A 20,924-nucleotide genomic window follows, 5' to 3' on the forward strand; every position below is an offset into this window, starting at 1 on the left:
GCATGCCACTAGATTTCGAATACGCCTTACTGTCTAAGACCTGTATTCACATATAGCACGCGCCGCAATATTGAGTCCCTAAATTCATGTTTATTTAATTATATTAACAACATGTACCAGACGAGCTCTTACCGTCTGTGTACATGCACTTTAAACACCAATAGTTTTTCTATATTAGACCTTTAGACACCAACTTAATGAGTTGCTAGTGTCGTGATGCCATATAAATTTTGTCAGCAACATGTAGTCAATAAAGTTTTTTTACCATCAAGCAGCATCAGTTGCAATACTTTCTCTAAGCGTTGGCCCTGCTCACTTACATTAATAATATGCAACAGATATGCTTAAATGATATGTGCCTTTAAGATACGCATACCCTGCCACTGACACATACGATACTACTAGTCCCACAATGCATTCCCGTGCTTTTTAGCATATAGCAAATGGAAATGTGGGGCAGCCATCTTTATTGAGAAAAATCAGATTTCAATAGCGGCGTGCTATAGCAGAGAGCAGGTAATTGTCGAACATCGGCTATTTTGAATTGCCCGTCGAGCATTCACTATCAATCATTTCAAAGTAGCGCTGAGACCCCCGTTTTGTTTTCTAACAGGACGTCTACGAGGCACTCCTTTTGAATACAAGAGAATAAATACTTCAGAAAGGTAGGCAAATTCTTCTCTTGGTGGCATGCACTTTAATGCGGCAAAGGTTTATAGAAAGTTCCTTGCCTAAAATAGTTGTTATTATTGTTGTAGAAATACATCTTTATGGTGACGTCATACAAGGGAATACGCCGGTTTGCGGCAGTTGGCAAAAAGCAAGGTATGCCCTATTTTCACTCCAATATCAGCGTGACAATCCAAACTACTAACAGGGTTCATTGATGCATGTTTTTAAACCTTTCTAGACATCCCTGCCCGGCCAAGACTACAAAAAGTCCTTTGGACAATATGAAGATTTAACATCCTGTCCCTCCTCAAAACAAGTCTGGTATGTAGCCACCACTACTTGTAGCCCACTAATGGAAGAAGGTGCTCACTATGTATCTGATCATTAAAGTAAAATAATGTCTTTGCATCTTTTAGATACAAAGAATAAAACAGCCCTGATGAAAGACCAGTGACCTTGTGCCTGGTCTTGAAACGCGTCGGCAGTTGTTCTTGGGTGGAATAAACTACCATCTTCAAGATACTAGGACCGGCTGGTCCAGTATTCATGCGTCTACAAGTTATTTGAGTTGCTTATGTTCCCCCTAGAAATTAGTTTTTCTCATGTTTTGATTGTAATGTTTGTGATATTGTTGTTTGTGATGTATTCATAGTTTTTTGTAATGTTTGATGCAGAAACTTTTTTTATTGTGTATACATTGTGTGTTTTTCCACGTATGTACAGAGTATATATATTTTTGTCAATATTTAAATGTACAGTCTTTTTTCTGTCTGTAAGCTTTGTGAAAATTTGAAAAGTACAAAATGATTGACATAAAATAATCATGTCGAGGGAGGTTACAATAAATTGTGGTGCGGGCACTGTGTGTTTTTTCAATTTATTAAAGGGTCTGGCCCTCACCACTTGTTTATGGACCTATCCCCTTTTGTTCTTAGGATTGTAAAGGCCTGCCAAAGGGGTGACTTATAGGTTTTAATTGTAGAGACCCTTAGATGTAGTAAATCTATATCTTTAGTAAGTGGTGCATGCACCAACGTACACAGGCTGTAATGGCAGTCCTGTAGTTTCATTTTGAATGCTCTTTCATGGGTTGTATTATGCATGCTTCAGCCTATGGGAGACCTCTGGGGTACCAATGCCCTGGGTACATGGGTACCATATACTAGGGACTGACAAGGGTACCCCAGTATCCAATCTGGGATGTACCTGTGTACTGAACACAACAGTTTAGGGAGAAAGCTGATAGACTGGGATCCTGATGAGCAGGATCCCAGTCAGACTAGTCAAAAACAGCATCACATCAAGCAAAAAGTGGGGGTAAGCATAAGAAGAAGATCCTACTTTCCTACAAGATCTGTGTGAGTTGTCTCAACATCCCCTACAGAAGAAAATAACTCTGTTGCATCAAGCTCAAAGAAGAAGAACTGCTGTTTATTTTGGCTGCACTCAGGACAAGAACATTCTGGAAGAATGTAGACTATTTTCAGAGCTCAAGTAAACGCAGGATGTTCCATTCTTCACCATACAAATGAAGGCGAATGCCCGCTTGTTACAAATAACCAGATGGGAAATGTTAAAAATGAATAACGATACTGAACTCGGCCTAAACGTTACTGATGAAGACTGAGAGCCATCCGCCTTATGGTGATGTAACATGGTTACTTGTTGGACTTGAAGCCCATGCTGGAGAGTGGGGTGTGTGCCAAGATTGGCGTTTACTGTTGTACTTTTACCCCTGGAAATGATCTTGAGAATGGCACTATTGCTCTTGCCATCCAAGCATTCCAAGCACTGAATCATCTACAAGCTGACATGAAGAAGGTGGGAGGCGCCCCTGAGCAGGACTGGTTTTATAATATTATTTCTAGGATCCCACTATGGGTGTCCAAACTATTCAAGTCACTACTTCCAGTTTTCCTTGATGTTGTGTGGTTTCCTACAAATGGGGGTTTTCTGCTGTAAAAACACAGTCCTCAAATTAGGTAGGCAACAAACACTGTCTCTAATAGTGTAACTGTCTTGACATATGAGGGGGAGAAAAGTAGTTGAAAATTCAAATAGAGGGGGAAATGTTAATATCTGTGAATACGTCATTAAACGCCATGATATATGCAGGCCCGACCATGGCTATACCAATAAATGCAGTGTTGATGTACGCCATAAAATGTGCTCGCACAAGAATGTAGATTACCATTAGAAACAATTTCAATGTATGGCGTAATCTATGCACGCATACAAATGTTGATATCAGTAGAAATAATGTCAATGTATGCTATAATCTATGCATGCATAACAATGTCAATTATCAGTAAATACAATATAGATGTACACTATGACAACTGTATGCACAATACTGAGGATGTCAGTAAAAATGATATCAATGACCGGCATGTTAATTTTCAGAAACTCATATCATTACTGTCGGATTCACCCAAGGTGACCTCCCCATCAACCCCAAGTCAGAGATAAGTAGTCATACAGGCCCTTCGACCCAAACCCAAGCCGACCAATTGACAGGTCCCAGGTTGGGTTACACTTAGCACAAAGACAAATGCGCACCCAAGGAAAACCCTGATCGATCCCACAGATAGACAATTACACCACAAACTGGTCCACAGAAATTGGCCCCAATAAAATATGTTTGGCCAAAGACACACGTTCACAAAATGCCACAAAGATAGATGCCACATAAAGTTAGGAAAACTCAGCCAATCTGGACACAGCATACACACCACATGTAGTGATCAGTCGCTCACCACACTGGACATCTGGACACATACACACTGGCTCCCATTAGCTCCCCCCAAGGTTGCGAGCCACCTGTGTCCCCCTTATCAGATGGTTGTACTTGTTTATGACTAAACCAAGAATGCCAGATCAGTTTATTGTACCTCACGAACAGTATAAATGGTCGGCCAAAACGTCTGTACAAAGAGAGGCTTTCTTCAGGCACTACTCCATCAGTACTCTCCCAGCAGTCGCGTTTATTTAAAACAACTTGTTCCTGTTTTGCCAAACGACTCTTGTCTTTTCATTTTTTAAGGTAAATTCATATCCGAGCAACAGTACGATTGTTGAGTTTGCGAGTCAAGCCGAGCGGAGAATTGAAATAACAGGATAAATCAAAATTATATAGTGAAAACAACACAGGAGCTAAAACACATCCTTGTTTAAGTGAATGAATATACATCTTTGTTGAAAGGTTATTGGTTGTAGAAAGTTTACCTGCAGCCATGTCTCACTATATAATGCCATAATAACATGTAAAAACAAAGGGTCAATACTCCCAACTGGAGAGGTTAACCTAAAGGCGGTGGAGGTCTATCTTGTCATTGGCTGTGCTTAGTTTAACCTGCCCTGTTACTGGGTGGGCAATTGGTATTCCCTAGGGGTTACCATGTGAATAAGATAAGTGAAGTTGTTGGTTTGAAGAGGGTGAAATAGGAATTTGAACAAACAGTGTTAGATGTGTTAAGAGCTATGATTCTATTAATTAGAGTAGGTATAAATTTTGTGAAAATTTGAAGATAGGTTTGTAGATCGCCTTGCTACTAACACTGCTGGAGCATTAACTCAGATCAATAATTAGTTAATCGCAATGCGTGCAATGATTATGCAAAACCACCATGCTCTAGATATCATTCTTCTGTAGAGTTTGCAGGGTTTTGAAGGTGAGAGAGTGCTGCACTTGCATCCCAGATAATAGTAAGCTTATTAAAGCATAGTTTAATAATATTAATAACTTCTCTTTTGAAGTCAAAGCCTTTGAAGAGTAACACTCGTGAGAATTAGTGGGTTCCTGGTTTGGTGAGAGGGGAAAGGGCTTTAGAAAGGTTGGTAAGTGGTTTCTTACTTTGGAAGGGGGCAGGCTGAGGGTTATACTAACACCTATAATTATTGTGTTCATTTATGCAATTGTTTTATTTCTCTTGTTCACATTTTCTGAATTAATAATTCTAGAATGTGGGTGTAGAAAGAAAGAGATGTCGTCCAAGAGGAAAAGGTACAATATGGAGATAAAAGATGTCACAGATCGAGATGTTGGAGAAATTGAGACACAAGAATAAGAAAGTGATGCAGACTGTATTGTAAATAGTTTGGGATTTTAGTGATGATAACATCATTAGAGGGGAGAAGTTGTTAGCGTTGTGTACATTTAAATCAAAAATTGGCATTATTAACAGTGTGCAGAACAATTAATCTACATCTGTATTCACATGTCTATACTGACATGAAGCTATTACAATTGAAACAAATTTGCTATGACCTGTTAAACGACTGTTCTTCAGGCTTAGGATAACTGGGCCTCAGTTATGCCTCAATGTCATCTTATTCGAAATGGCTCCTACATCATCATTTATATTCTCTATTAACATTACTGCCTGTCACTACGTGCAAAAAGGGCTTGATAGAGCCAGCCCAATCAAAACATTTTCTTAAGGCCCTTACACTTGCACTCTTTATTGCATTCATTCACAATGGTCCATTGTTGTTTATGTATCTAGTTTGTTCTGACACTCCCAGGCGACATTAAGTCAGAAGAGCTGAATCAATATTCATGTAGTGGGTTAGTCCTAAGGTGATAGTAATATATGACAATTTATAAATCCGTAATTTGATTTGTTGAAATGTAATTCTTTATTCACGCCATAATGATTTTACAGTTTCAATGCTTTCTTACGGAGAAAATATCTACATGAACCCTTAAATATAGTGATAAGCAAGATATTTCGTACCTTCTATTAGCAAGGTTGCTAGATTTATTACTGATTTCACTGCACGTTTGTGGCTGATTCTGAGTTTGGCGGTCATTGGCCCGCCAAACCCGGGGTGGCACAGCAGTGGCGGTACACACCAACGGTCCGACCACCGTATTATGAGTTTGGCAGTCAGACCTCCTTTGGACGGCAGCAACCACCCTGGATATGTGATCCCTCGGTGGTGGCGTGGCGGTCTGAGGCCCGCAATATGCTGTCAGTGCAGCACTGCCAAGCATATTACTAGCTTCCTCACTGCCACAGTTTTCATGGTGGTGGGCCCGCCATGAAAAGTGTGTCAGTGAGGAAACTACAGGGGCCCTACAGGGCCCGCTGTTGCCTCAGGGCCATAAGAGAGGCATGCAGGGGGCACATGGTGGGCCCCTCTGTATGCATGCACTCCCAGTTCTAGCATGGCATGGACTGTTAAGTCCATGCCGTGCAGGAACTTGCTTTGGCGTTCCCATTGTGGTGCCTCTCTCAGGCTCACTGCCTTGAACCGCCACATCACCACCTGTCAGAACGGGAGAAAACTCCTAATATTGCGGTTGGTTGGTAGAGAAGTTTGGCGGTGTGGTAGCGGGACACTGGTGTTGCGGCCCACTCTAACACAGCCAAACTTGTAATCAGGCCCTTAGTCAATTTCTGAATTTGCCTATTGTTTTGTGTTGTTCCTTTTAGTAAGAACCTTCATAACAATAATTCATGCATTCATATGAGACTTTTGCTGCACCTGTTGCATCAGTATTTTATTATTTTTGTATTGTACCCTTTGAGTTTGTGTAATAAACCTTCATGGGTTTCCCAAATCCCACTCTAGTGCTCACTTTTTAGTCAGTCATTTACTTTATTAACCTTTTATATTTGGCAGATGGATCTTCAACAGGTCTCGCAGATACAGAAACTATCTTTAAAGCCAATATGCATTTGAAAGCAAGTTCCAAAGAAATGTCCAGTTCTCACATCATCAACACCCCATGTTCTTGCCGCAAAGAAGAAGACATGGTCTTTGCCCTTAACAAGAGGTCACAGTACAACCACAAATAGCCAAGGTAAGTGAAAATCTTTTTTCTACTCTCATAATTGGTGTCGGAATCGTTTTTTCTTTACAATTGGCAGGAAATATCTGCTCTTTGGATTCTTCTAACGGTTCAGGAATTCAGAATAGATATTTTTGCCCGGCAGCTTCAAGAATCCAATCCAATTTGTTTTTCAACAGAAAAAATAAATTATATAACAAAGAAAGTACTACAATTGGTCTAGAAAGGAGCTGTAGAAAAGTGTGTTCTGCATTCTCTTAGGGTTTGTCAGCAATGCCTTCGTAGTAAAAAGAAATACAAGAACGTTTAGTCTCTATGAAAAGGTTTCCATCCGAGCAGAATTAGCAATAAGGCAGAGGACTGGTGGCAAACCAGATTCTCCCAGGACTTTCATCTCTAGCTTCTCATTTCATCTAGTTATCTTGGTGCCACGGAACCCCCGAGCCTACAAGTTGGCAACATCCTTTGGTCTACAGGTTCCTTATTTACTAATCACACAAAACCAGGCAACACATTGTAGAAGGCTAACTTTGTCATTGGACTTTTTCAGTCCTGGACAGATAATTGGCTCTTTCTTTGAAAATATTGAATGCAATACTGGCCATGTTGCTTTGCCTAATTTCCTTTAAAAGTGTGTCTGATCTTGTGACCTTAGATAGCTCCACAATATAGTATTCACCATTGAGTGTATTATTTTCTTATTCAAGATAGCCAAAGATCGCCTCTACTCTGGTTGAGTACCCTTATTTTCCTTTACAGTCAAGTTGTGTGTCATACATTGATTAAAGGAGTTAATTTAAGAATGCCTTATCCTTGATTTCTCAATTTGTAATATATTTACAGAAGTACGGTGCTACTGTTTCTTCCTCCATTTTAAACAGTTGGGAGATGTGGTTTGAATGATAGTTCAAACCGAGTTGAGGATATTTATAGCTGTTAGTATTTTATTTGTAGCAAGAAGACCCGCACCAGGCAGATTATATATACATTGTACTTTTTGCTCAGTAATGCAATAATGTTAACATAAATAAAACTAGAGCGCTTTCCAAAATGAAGTGAAGTCCAGATCTTGACAGGTATGTAGTAAAGCTTTTTATTCAAAGATAAGCATGGTGTTCAAGATATTGCTAGCAGCCAGCAATATCTTGAACACCATGCTTATCTTTGAATAAAAAGATCTGGACTTCACTTCATTTTGGAAAGCGCTCTAGTTTTATTTATGTTAACATTATTGCATTACTGAGCAAAAAGTACAATGTATATATAATCTGCCTGGTGCGGGTCTTCTTGCTATTATTATTGGATGTGATGGTTTTCATCATAACTTAGGGGGTGTTTACGGGTCACGCCCTCGACCTATACGCACAGGCTACAGAAATACCAGATACTAGACCAAAAATAGTGGAATAGTGTGCAGGCAGTCAATAGCTCTGACCCAATTGAGTTGTGCTTTTTTAGTATTTTATTTGTGCTGGGGACTTTTTCTGCTGTAGCTGTTATTTTATGAGTCATGTGAAGGAATTTAATATTGATAAAGCTTTTCCTGAAATTGCTAATGGTAACCTTTTCTTTTTCATTTAAAATGTTTTATTCATTTTCAGAGAGATGGTTAATTTTATAAAGCAATGTACAATCTGTTTCATACATGTACTGAATTTACTATACATGGAGAACAATATCCATTTGGGTTTGGAGGATCTAGTAGTCTAATTATTATTGGATAGAATATTATCTGAACTTCTTATAAAGCAGAGCTACGCTCCGCCATGTGTGATGTGAAATATTGTTGGAGGTCATCCACTCACACAGGATTATATTTATACCAATTGGTAGGAGTAAGTCTATGAGGAAAAGGTCAGTATCCATAAGTTGGATTGGAGAGGTCATGTGGCAGGGGTGAAGTTGGACGGGGTTAAAGTAATATTGAATCGAAAGATATAATTTATTACTTGTTCAAACTCAGCCCAAAGTATTCTATCATTGGTACAGTAAAATAGCAAATATTCTAAATCTGCTTGCTTTTCTGAAAACGTCAACATTTTAGGTTCCTTTTTAGTGATAAAATGCAGAAGAATTTCAAATGATTTGTGTTTACTTATTTATTATTTGTTTGGGTGTATCTTACATGTTTCCTCCTTTTCTTGATTTTTGTGCTGTTGTGAGGTAGACATAATCTGAAAAAGTATTCGAAATTGTTCGAATTGAAGCCAGAATAATACAATCTTATCATTTTTTCAGATACTGGCATGGGACAGTTCTTTATAATTATATTAAAAATGTGCTTCATGATGGATATTTTCTATGCATGAACTGAAAAGGTAGGATCAATTTAGGTTGCTTAGTATCTTAAAAGTGATAGTTTCAGCTAAAAAATTAATTTTCTAATAATTATTTGTGTATAACTCTAAAAGATTTTATTGTGTTGGTTAACAAAATGACAATTTACTACCCAAATTGGAATAACTGAATTACATCATGATGTTCGTCTGAAATATCATGACTATTATGTGTATGAAATAAATATGTGGTAACATATCAATAGGTATGAACGTTGGGTGTCATGATCTTTACCTGTAATTTATGATGTATATAGATTGAGATTTATGATAGAATAGTAACATTTGACATGATATTGCATGTTTGAAATGGATTGCAACAACTATTTTTGTGTAGTGCAAGAGGGATCTGTTCCAGTGTCATTTGTAAGAACATATTGCATGATCCCTTTTGGGAATCTGTACATATGTATTATTATTTTAATCTTTGGTTTTTGTTATGGTCTCATTATTTTTCCTTATAATATGTGATTTTATTTTTTCTTTAACACATTTTAAAGCCCTGAAGAAGAGGATCATACCTCAAAACATGTGTTGGTTGTTTTGTGTGATGATCTCAACAAAGATGGATTGATTAAGCACTGCTGTGCTGTAGAAATCACCTAGATTAAGTGACAAAACAACGTACCAATCTAACCTCACTTGGCAAGACACTCTCAGTCAGTATCAAATAACTCATTTGTAGCAAGTGAAAAACCTTTAATACAAAATAGTGAGGAAACATTTTTAATGTTTAATCTATGTGTACACTCGAGTTTCCATGCTAAGCTGCCACAGATATGGAGCACTGTGTATAATGTTGTGTCTTTCTACAGTTTACATCCATATTGCTTTCTGTTTCACAGAGCCTTCTCCCACTATACTTCTTAAACCCTGCATGAAACATTTACTTTGACTTACTCCAGCTTGATTCCTCTCCTTTCTTTTTTCAGAGTAACCCTTTTCTTACCTTCCATCCTCTGCATGCCTTCTATTGTTTAGTGTAGCCTCCTCTCAGTTCCATGCCTGTCTTTCTTAATCTCTCTTATTGTAATTCTGTAATTGGCTGACACCTCATTTCTAGGGGTGGGCGGAATTTGCGTAATCGCGTTACGCAAATCTCCGCGAAATGGTAAAAAATCTCCGGGAACACGCAGAAATTCTGCGAACACGTGGAAATGCTTGTTCGCAATGCTTTTTTCCTGTTCGCAATTGCTGTTTGCGTGCTCGAGGGGAAATATCTTGCAAACATGCATTTTGAGAACGCGAACAACCAAAAAATTTCGCGAAGCCGCGGAACGCCGGATTTTGGGCAATTTCGCGTTCTCCGCGGAATGCGAAATTACCCAAATTCCGCGAGCGGAACAGAATTTACCGCCCAGGCCTACTCATTTCATACATCACAAACTTTTTTTATTTTTTAACAAACTTTATTGAGCCTTATTCAGAGTACATTACATTGTACCAAATAATCATGGCATTTTTCATTTTTGTGTATCAATATCCCATCTTTCTCCGTAATTAAGTTTACAGACTTAAATCGTTTTATCCAACCTTTACACAACATAAAAATTATAATGCAAATAAATGAAACATGAGGAATCATCCATAATAATTACTAATATCTCCAAGGTACCTTGTCACGTATTTGTACTTTTATTCCCCAAACTGAATTAACTACCCCCTCCCTCTCCCTCCCCCCCTTCCTGGTCTATCTGTGTTCTTCCATCAATTCCGCCTCGTAACTTTGAGATATCACTGATTCCAACCTAAACCTCTGGTGTACATGGGGCCGTTCCACATAGTTTGTTCTAGTTGTCGCTGGTTATGTGGTAATTGGTGAAGTTAATTAGGAGTTTGGGTCAAGAAATGTAACTGGGATATCCAATTGTGTGAGTCCCTCTAACATAATGTCCCATTCCATGGAGATGGAACGTTTCCTCAACCCTCTCGCCTCCTCTCGTCTAAGTGCTGCGTTTTCAGCGCTGCCCCATCTAATTACCTCCTCTCTCCATATATGTAGTGGGGGGCTCCTTGGGGACTTCCATCTCATAGTAATTGCTCTGATCGCCAATATAAGTGCTAGATCTAGGAAACGCAGGTGAACTTTCTGAGCTTTGGTGCACTTGCGTAGTCCCAGTAGGCACTCTAATATGTTGTCTGTCATTGTGAGAAGTGTAATTTCCCCCAGCATATTACGGATGTGTCCCAGTAATCCTTAAGCTGTGGGCAGGCCCATAACATATGAACAAAGCCAGCCCCCTCCTCTTTACATCTCGGGCAGCAGTTCTGAGCTTCAGGGAACATGCATTGTATCAGCTTCGTGGTTAAATAAGATCTATGGAGAACCATAGTTTGTATGAACTTTAGCTTGGCAGTTTGGAAGACCCTCTTGGGATGTTCCAAAATGCTTTCCCAGGCTTTATCTGTTATCACCATGTCTGCAGTTTCTGCCCATTTTCCACGAAGGTCCATAAGGCAAATGGAGGCCTGTGCTCGGATGCCTGTATAGAGCCACTTAACTAGGTGTCCACCCCTCCCCATGTAATAAAGTAGGTGTACCAAGTCATGTTGTGGGGGCTCGCTACGTTGAGGTGCCCATGTCATCCTGATGTAATGCACTATTGTTGCATGTAGCAAGTAAAGGCGGTCAGGAGCCCCGGTGTTCCTCGCGAATGTAGCATGATCTAGTACACCATCTCTGAAGAAGGAACCCACCTCTTCACTCCCGCAGCTATCCAATCCTGCAACCTAGTCATCGTAAATTTACCACCCATTACTGGCAGCCCCAGTATCGGGATACTGGTTGCGTAGGGGATCGTGGTTAAAGTGTACTGCAGGGCCTTTTTCCAGCACTGTAGTGCTGTCTTTAACAGTGGTGGGCTGTCTGAGGGTAGTTTCATTTTTGGGAAGCAGCATATTGTGCAGGGTACCCCTTTCCAGATCTTGTGCATCATTGCCTATTTCTTGTAGATTCCTGCCTGCCGTCCAGAAAGACAGCCATTGTAATTGGGATGCTTAGTAGTATGCTCCGAAATCAGGGACTCCCAGCCCTCCCTTATTTGATGCCAATTGTAATTTCTTGAGGCTTACTCTGCCCCATATAAGTTCCAGCAAGAGTGTGTTTAGGATGAGAAATGTGGTCTGACGCACCATCAGGGGGAAATTGACAAAGAAGTATAACAGACGGGGAAGCATCACCATCTTGGAGATGGCTATCCTCCCCATCACGGACAAGGGCAGGGATGTCCAGAAGGAAATGCTGGGGCGCAGCAAAGCAATGCCTTTCATTAAATTACATTCTTATTGATCCAAGGGAATCCTGTACACGTGGATCCCCAGATACTTAAATATATCCTTTGCTACAGGTATCTGATAGGTACCGAATTGGATTATGTCTGGGCTTAGACCCTCTTGGAAATAAATGGCATGCGACTTCCCTGCATTAATTGCCTTCCCGATATGGCCTCAAAGGCGAAGAAGACATCGGGAGTGGGCCTGCCTCGCCCTCCAAGTCTCGCAAATATATGAGGATGTCGTCTGCGTATATCGAAATAAGATGTGTGGTATCCTGTAGGGGTGTCCCCAAAGCCTCAGACGACTGCCTCAAAGCTATGGCTAGTGGTTCCAGTGCAAGCACAAACAGGAGGGGGGAAAGAGGGCACCCCTGCCTAGTATCTCTGTGTATCGCGTATTCTGGGGGGATAGATCTTCCAGTGCGTGCCCTTGCCGTGGGTTCAGCATATAGCAGGTCTACCCACCGCAGAAAATCCAGGGGGAGGCTAAAACACAGTACGGCTGCAAACATGTACTCCCATATTAGGGAGTCAAATGACTGACGTAGATCTAACGCTAGACATCCCGCCCTGTTGTATTCACTGGGAATGGCTCTCATTGTATGGTGAAGTCTCCTAGTATTCAGTGAGGTGCTACGTGTAGTAAGAAACCCGCATTGGTCACGGTGTATAAGGGTAGGGAGAGCAGGTACCAGGCGGTTGGCAATGGCCTTACTGAGGATTTTATATTCAGTTGCCAGTAAAGACAGTGGTCTGTAGTTGGACATTTCAGTGGTGTCCCGCCCTGGCTTGGGGAGTGACACCACCATATCTTGCATCGTGGATTGCAGTAGTTTACCGGTTACCCAGGCCGTCTTATATAGCTCCTCTAGTTTAGGTACTAAGACATTCGTGTATGTCGTATAAAATTCAACGGGCAGGCCCTCTAGGTCTGGAGCTTTATTACAGTTAAGGCCTTTGATTGCTGCTCTGATTTCATGTTGGGTGATGGGTCCCAAAAGATCCTTCCGTGTAGCCTCCATGATCTTGGGGAACTGCAGGCCGTCTAAAAAGGCATCCATTAGGGCATCATCCGTATTCGCTAGTGCCTCATATAGGGTGCTGAGATAATTACAGAATGCTTAATTAATCTCTATTTGGGTATGGATCAGACCCTTCAGGGGTGAACGTATGCAGGTGACTAGAGGCGTTTCTAGGTTATCCCTCAGTAACCGAGCTAGCAATGTACCCGATTTGTCTGCGTCTGTGTGTTTCAGTTGTGTGTACGCACAGTAGTCCAGAAGCCGAATTGTTTCGAGGGTCTCAGCATGCCTAATACGAGCCTCTCAAAGAGATGCCTGTTTGTCATCGTCCGTTACTGCGGCTGGCTCTAGCTCTGTCATCAGCGTCTCTGTATCTATAAGTCTTTTGTGAGCTTCTTGTCGCGCCCCTACAGTAGCATTAATTGCTGAGCTTCGAACCACCACTTTGAACGCATCCCAGTCTATGAGGTTGGAGGAGGCTGTATTCCAGTTGTCTGTGAAGTAATTGCTAATGGGGTCTAGTAATGTGGTCCGAAAGGAGGCATCCTCAAGGAATTGGGGCCATAGTTTCCAGGTCGGCACAGGGGTCGGGACTCTGCCCCCACATTAAATTAATTTCCATGGGGTTATGATCTAAGAATGTTTTGGCTAGATATGTCGATTGGTGTATTTGTGCGACTATTGTTTGGGAGCAAAGACATCTATCAAGCCTGGTATGAAGCTAATGGACAGGGGAGTAAAAAGAATATTCTTTATGTGTAGGATGTAGCATTTGCCATGCAACTATGCGTCTCCAGCCCTGCATCCAAGTATTCAAAAGTTCAGCCTGTTTGTGTGTACTAGCCCCGTGCAATGGAGGATGGGATCTGTCCAACTCTATGTCTAGAATCGAATTGCAGTCTCCCCCTATCATCCTGGGAATGGTATCCCACCCCACCAGGGCTTAGCCCAGGTCAGAGAAAAATTTGTCGTGGTCAAAATTTGGCGCATATATACAACCTAGGATTACGGATAGGCCATCTAGAGTACCCCTCGGAAGTATAAAACGCCCCTGATCATCTGTACGCCGGTCTATTTCTGTAAACGGGACTCCATGGCGAATCCAGATGGTCGCCCCTCTAGCAAAGGCCGAATAATTAGTGGTATACACTCGGCCTCTCCATTTTTTCCGAGTCTTCACCACCTCTGCCTCCATCATGTGAGACTCCTACAGGAACATAATCTGTGCCCTTCTCCGAAGAAGGTATGCATGCACCCTGTGGCGCTTGTGTACAGCCCCTAGCCCCCGTACATTCCAGGTCAACAGGTTGTATGAGCATAAGGTGGTTTGTTTACGAAACATATATTTGCTACGTGTGTTGTTCTCCATGCAGTACGGAGGCAGTGAATATGTACAGACCAGGATTTCCCCTTCCCTTGCAAACTAAACATATATGGCGCAGCCAGTACACAATGCTGAGCCAAACCAATAACTAAAACATACGAGAACCATACAATGGTGCGCGCACTTTGTGGGTGGGAAGCGCTGCCAACCATACTACTGATTGTGTAGGTGTATAACTCCGGTGGCTCTACTGGGCCGGGGGGTGTTTACCTTTCATAAGATACTTATCTGTACGCTATATAGTAAGGGTTATCGTATGTGAGACTGGGGGTCCACTATAGTATTCTAACCATAAGTACCCGGTATTACAACCAGACTTTTGGAATCCTACTGATTTAGACTATCGATCTATGCACAATTACAGAGAAAACACAGAAAGTGGATCAGAACACATGCATTACATACATTATTTGTGCACAGTGAAATCTTCCCAACAGAAAAGGATACCGTCCAACGCTTGATATCGTGCCAGGGTTCAAGCGGACAGCCCCATGTGAGCCTAGTGTGTAAAAGTTTTATTTCCGTCCCTCTTTTGTCAAGCAGGCCATCCCCTGTTTGGGGCGTTGCCGAGGGGAAAAAATGTATGCTATGCTCCGAGTCTGATTGCATGGTACTGTCTTCCGAGTCCGTCGTGATTTTTGTATTGTCCTCACGGAATGATCTAGCGACTGCCAGCACCTCCGCCTTGTCCACCATCTTCTGAGCCGGGGTTGGTCCTCGTGCAGAGTTCCTCGATCCTCCTCCTTGGCCTCGGGGTAGCTGTTGTTGGGACTGCACGGGGCTATGTCTCACCGAGCCCGACGATCTCTCCTGGCTGTATTCCAGGTCCATTACCTCTAGCCATTCTTTCACGTCATTGGGGCTGTCAAAGAAATAAGATTTCTTATCTTGCATGACTTTGAGTCTGGTTGGGAAAAAAAGGGCATATTTAGGTTGAGCCGCCCGTAGCTTTTTCTTCACTGCTTGGAAAAGAGTCCGCTGACGTTGTACCATGATAGTGTAGTCCGGGTACAGTGAGATCCGCTGGTTTTCAAATTGAATGTTTATCTTTTTCCTTGCTTTTGGAGCAGCATATCTCTGTCCCTGTAATTCAGGATTTTGACAATCAGAAGGCATGTGGGAGCTCCTACTTTTGGTGCGCCAGTTGGAACCCGGTGCGCCCTCTCCACACAGAAACATGGGGATAGACCCTCAGGGGCGACATGCTCTCGGAACCATGCTTCCATAAAATCCGCTGGTCTCGTACTTTCGCTTCACTCCGGCAGCCAAATGACTCGGACGATATTTCGTCGATTGCGACCTTCCGTGTCCCCTATCCGGTCCTGGAGTCCAGTAACTTGTCCAGCAGTTGTTTTGTTTGTGTTGCATGTTCCGTAAGCTGAGGGTCGATGCTCGTCAATGCCTTCTCGTGGTCCCGCACCGTATCGGCGTGCTTCCCATGGTTTGCCCTCAGGAGAGTAAGGCCGGTCGTGAGGGCCTCAGTCTGCTGTTCCATTATCTTCTTAGAGTCTCGAATTTCCTTTAGTATTAAGTCCAGTTTTTTCTGAGTGGGACTCAGCTGGATCGGTGGTGGGAGGGCCCGGCGCAGGGTCTCTAGCGTCAGATTCGGGACCCCCCCCCAGCCAGGCCAGTGTCCAGTATTTTGTCTTTGAGCCTGCCCATCTCAAAATCCAGTTAATCCCAAGCCTGGGTACTGGTGTTGTGGCCACTTTCAGTGCACAGTATGCCCACTTGTTAGTTACCAAGCCTGTGATCCCCTCTCCTCAACAGACACTAATCTGTGCCCACGAACCTGCTGACATTGTCTTCCCCCTCTGCGTTTCCACCGCCGTTGGCTCACAGCTCCCATGACCCTACAGCAGCCAAAGGGGCCAGTCTCTTGGCAGTCCGCCGTCCACGCCACTATGTTGCATGCCGTCGCACCAGTTGGCCTCTTTGCGCTCTCCGTTCGTGTCTCGGTTGGCTCAGGTGCAGCTCAGCAGAGATCGGGGAGGTCGTACTTTGTGCCCAGCAGGGTGGCGCCGCCGAGAAGCCGCTTTTACGCCGTGGTTTCAGCCTAGGCCTGCCCCCATACTCAGGTTCTCCACCGCGGAGCCCTGCAGGATGTCAGCAGACTTCAAAGGGGAAAGGAAGGTGGAAGGGGCACTTGCTCCCGGCCCCACTCACCGCACCGGCGTCTCTCACCGCCTAGTGGTGGTCTGTCGCTTCTCGGCTCACTCCGACCCGCCGGCAATCTCCGATCTTTGCCCCAGCAGTCTTCCACGTGCAGTCAATCCGGAGCAGTCACCCTCCGCTGCTCCCACCACCAGGAACATAGCAGAGCAGATACGGCGTGGGCCGCAGTCCGCCCCGCAGTACTCGTGGCGCTCTACAACAAGGCTGCCCGCTCCGTGCCCAGTTCTGCGCGCCAGTAGCCTTCCCTCCACAGTCACTGCATCGGAACGGAGCTGAATTCCTTGGCAGGGCAGCAACTCGCATGCATCAGGAACCTTCAGGCACCGGTTATATTCCGCAGCACAGTGATATTTCAGTGGTGGTGCGTCGCTTCTCGGCTCACTCCGACCCGCTGGCAATCTCCGATCTTTGCCCCAGCAGTCTTCCACGCGCAGTCAATCCGGAGCAGTCACCCTCCGCTGCTCCCACCACCAGGAACATAGCCGAGCAGATACTGTGTGGGCCGCAGTCCGCCCCGCAGTACTCGTGGGGCTCTACAACCAGGCTGCGCGCTCCGCGCCCAGTTCTCAGCGCCAGTAGCCTTCCCTCCACAGTCACTGCATCGGATCGGAGCTGAATTCCTTGGCAATGCAGCAACTCGCAAGCATCAGGAACCTTCAGGCACCGTTTATATTCCGCAGCACAGTGATATTTCAGGATTTTTTCCCCCAAGGGTCCTGAGGCTCACCAGGTTGCGTCCGCCATCTTAGGAGATTGGCCTCGCCCCCCCTTCATAGATCACAATCTTTCCTCTTTAAAACCCTTTCCACGAAACCCAACTTACCTAATCTCTACCAGCCTATCAGTCTCACCAAACCATTCACTTGAAACCACATAGCACTGATTTGTACACCTAACTTATAATAATTAAATCTATTACAAAGTAACTGGAGTAAATGCATGCATTTTTTTCTTGAGAGCACATGACTAATTGCAATTATTAATATTAACGACTTGGTTAACAACTAACCTTAGGTTCTGGGGTAGCAAACTACTCACCATAAAGTGCTTCACGCCTCGCCAGAGTAGTAAGTGCTATATAAATACAATTTCAATTACTATATGGTTAAACCATAAATATAATAGTGATGAATATAAACTCTCTTAGAGCTCCTTCAATAAGAGGTGCAATAGCTTTCAAAGCATTTTGGATTGGAGCGAGGTTGGAAGACATTTTTTGATCCACTGACTTGTTTCTACAAGTAAAACATGTTAATGTAAACCTGTGGTTCATGCCCCTTTGGCAGAATTTGAACGTCTTGAAGATGCATAACAGAGCCCCAGTCATGAAATAAAATACAGATTTTCCTCGCTAGTTTTTCCATGCTAAACTAGCTAGGAAAAGCACTATTGCTTCCAAAAGTACCATAGCTCAAATGCACATGAAAGGGATAAAATTCCCATTTTTTTGTTGCAATATTTAGCATTTCATGTTTATTTAATATAACTTGTACTGTTCTCCTCTAGAAACAAGACCTCAGTTTAGGTGTTTTAAAACTATATTAATACATTATTTAGCATGTTCTCTCGTACACGCTTCACTGATCTAGATGTTGAATCCTATGACAGGGCCAAAAGCTGATTTTCCTCAGTCTGTGCCATACCCTGGTTTGTCACCAGCAAACATCTCCTCAGTTGATAAGCTCACAGTGGTACATGCCCTGGATCCCTGACAACAAGTGCAGAAGCATGTGCAATAATTAAAGCAAAGTGAGTTCTGCTCCATCAAATCCAACCTTTGACCTGGAGATAAATATGCTGTAAAGTAAATTTTCAGCAGTATGTCAAACAGCTAAATCACTCTTCTGTGTACCTTTATGATGTTTGTACTTAATGTGTTATAATCTAGTTATATGTACTTATAGTGTTTCATAGCCCTAACGAGGCTCCAAAGTGCAAAAGTGGATAACATCTACACCATGTGAAAGTGCTTGGTTGGTGGAGGGTTAAATGCTGTTTGGTCTTTGTGGGAATTGTTTCAGCATCATACATGAGGGCCCAGAGTGGTGCTCTGATAATGACAAAGGTCACTGCACTTAGGGCAAGTACTGAGATGAGACTGAGTGAAGAAAAGAACACATGAGGATTAAGTTTGGTTGGAAGGGTGTAGGTTATAGGACTTGAGGGTGTTTTGGTTTAAACGTTACTAACAGTGAAATGCACTTCTGGTGTCACTCCAGTAGTGTAGATGCTTGGAGTGGAATGCAGTTGATTGAGGTCTAGATGCAAATTAGTACCTAGCGCCCCTTGTTATTGGTGTTATCAGACCCGAATCATGAGATTTTCATATTTTCCTTGTGGGCAGCATACTTTTTTCATTAATCAGTCTACATCTTTCAATAGGGGGGATCTAGGTATTTACTTTCTTCATAAATTTCAGGTGATTTTGAAAATGTATTCTCTTAGCAAACAAAGAGGGAAGGAAGTGCACTCCTTTAAAGGTTTATAAACCAAGTGATCTAACTAAATGACAGTGGTACTACAGTGTTACACCTGCTGTCGCTCCAGGCGTCTAATATCAAGGACAAAGATTACAAACCGATGTGTTTGTGAACACTGTGCACTGGGCTGGTCTAGAGCCATAAGAGTTTATGACAAACTGCGAAAAACAATGCTTTAAATGCAAATGTTGTATTGAAGTTACATATTTTTGACCATGATTAGGCAAACACAATCAAATATAAACAAATATTCATAATCCTCAAATGTGTATCATGCCAATTGTAACATAAAACAGTGTGGTCATTGCATCATGAACAACACAAACAATCAAATACAAATGTTTAAAAGAAAGCCCGATGCATTTCAGGACTGAAGCTTCTCTTCGTCAGGGGCAACCTATAGACAGAAAAATTCAATATTACTATGTTACATTGAGTTACAAGGTAATTCTCACAGACAACATGTAGGGGTCATCACTTTCTATATGTAATTCAAAGAATACAAAGTAAACACCTCAGTTCCTAAGTCACTCAAAGAAAACGGAGTTCTATGTGGTTTGCAACACACCCCTGTGAATTTGATAAAAACAACGAAAAAAGAGTGTGCACTGAAAGTGAGAACATGCTTTGCCAAGTGCAGAAAAGAAACCAGAATAGACCAAAACGGGCGCCGCAGGTGGCCGTAATACACAGTGAAGACATACCTGTATGCATGGACGTAATTACGAAAAACAAGCCTGATGAAAGAAAAAACAGAACGCTGAAGCCAGAAAGACGGACAATAAGCAGCCAAAACTCAGCTCACCTCTATGAGGGAATACAGGTCCCTTGAATGTGCAGTGCTTCTTAGAGGAAAATAAGCTGGATATGAACTGAAAGTAAATGGCAGAGCATAAAGAAACGATATAAGCACTCCGCATAACGTTACAAAACATAAATGGATACAAGTAACATAAACACTCACCCTGTCACAGTGGTTAGGGATCCAAATGAGAAGGATAATCCTGTTAAGACAATGGTCAAGCATCTAAATCTGTAAAAACGATAGCCACAAATGAGCCTACTGCAGCTACATGCCAGAGTAAGAAATGAACTCGGAAGAGCAAACAAAGACCATTTACCTCTATGTTAAGAGCAGGGTCCTAATCACTGGGAACACCGAGTGCGTCGGAATCTGCGGAGATGCCGGCGTGCCCCGCGGAAATACTCAAAGAGAGAAATAGATAGAGGACTGGACTGAAACTCCGGTGGGGGCCATCTTGTAATAGCAAAATGTACGGATGGAAAGTAACAATCACGAAAAGGAATACCAAAGACCAGAGATGTTCCAGAAATATAGGAAATGACGCAAAGAGAAGTTAAAATGAGAGAAACATAAAAGACTCATATGAAATGAGGAAACGGCGAAAAAAGCCAAAAGTAGAAAAGGCGGTGGTATATGCACAACAGGGTAGAAAAAGACCAGCCTTAGTATATATGCGGGGGTTGGGAAAGCCGAGACTAAGATGGAAAAAATACTACATCGATCACTCAAATAGTGATCGACCAGCTTAAGAACAATAAAACAATAAAACAAACTCTAAGGTGTAAACAGGCAATGACAAAAAATAAAAAAGTGATAATAGTGTTTGTAATACTAAAAAGTGAAAAAGAGTGGAAACAAAAATAAACGGTGTGAAAACAGGAAAGGTGGCAGCCACCATACTGATGGACCTGTGAAAACTCAATATTCTGGTACTGATGACAGAGTAGTCTGGCGGGTGTCAAAGAAAACAACTCATAT

The 20,924-nt window shown here is 42.5% G+C and overlaps 1 long non-coding RNA gene across 1 annotated transcript; it reads right to left on the reverse strand.

Moving 5' to 3' along the window:
* Nucleotides 1–18,952: 18,952 nt before the first annotated feature.
* On the reverse strand, nt 18,953–20,334 carry LOC144773883 (uncharacterized). Its single transcript, XR_013600069.1, has 4 exons — nt 20,263–20,334; nt 20,106–20,174; nt 19,947–20,013; nt 18,953–19,538 (listed from the first exon to the last, which is right to left on the reverse strand). It is a non-coding gene; the product is annotated as an uncharacterized LOC144773883 (long non-coding RNA).
* Between the last annotated feature and the right edge of the window lie 590 nt (nt 20,335–20,924).

Source organism: Lissotriton helveticus, chromosome 1_1 (assembly GCF_964261635.1).
Source record: "Lissotriton helveticus chromosome 1_1, aLisHel1.1, whole genome shotgun sequence".
In the NCBI taxonomy this organism is placed as follows: Eukaryota; Metazoa; Chordata; class Amphibia; order Caudata; family Salamandridae; genus Lissotriton; species Lissotriton helveticus.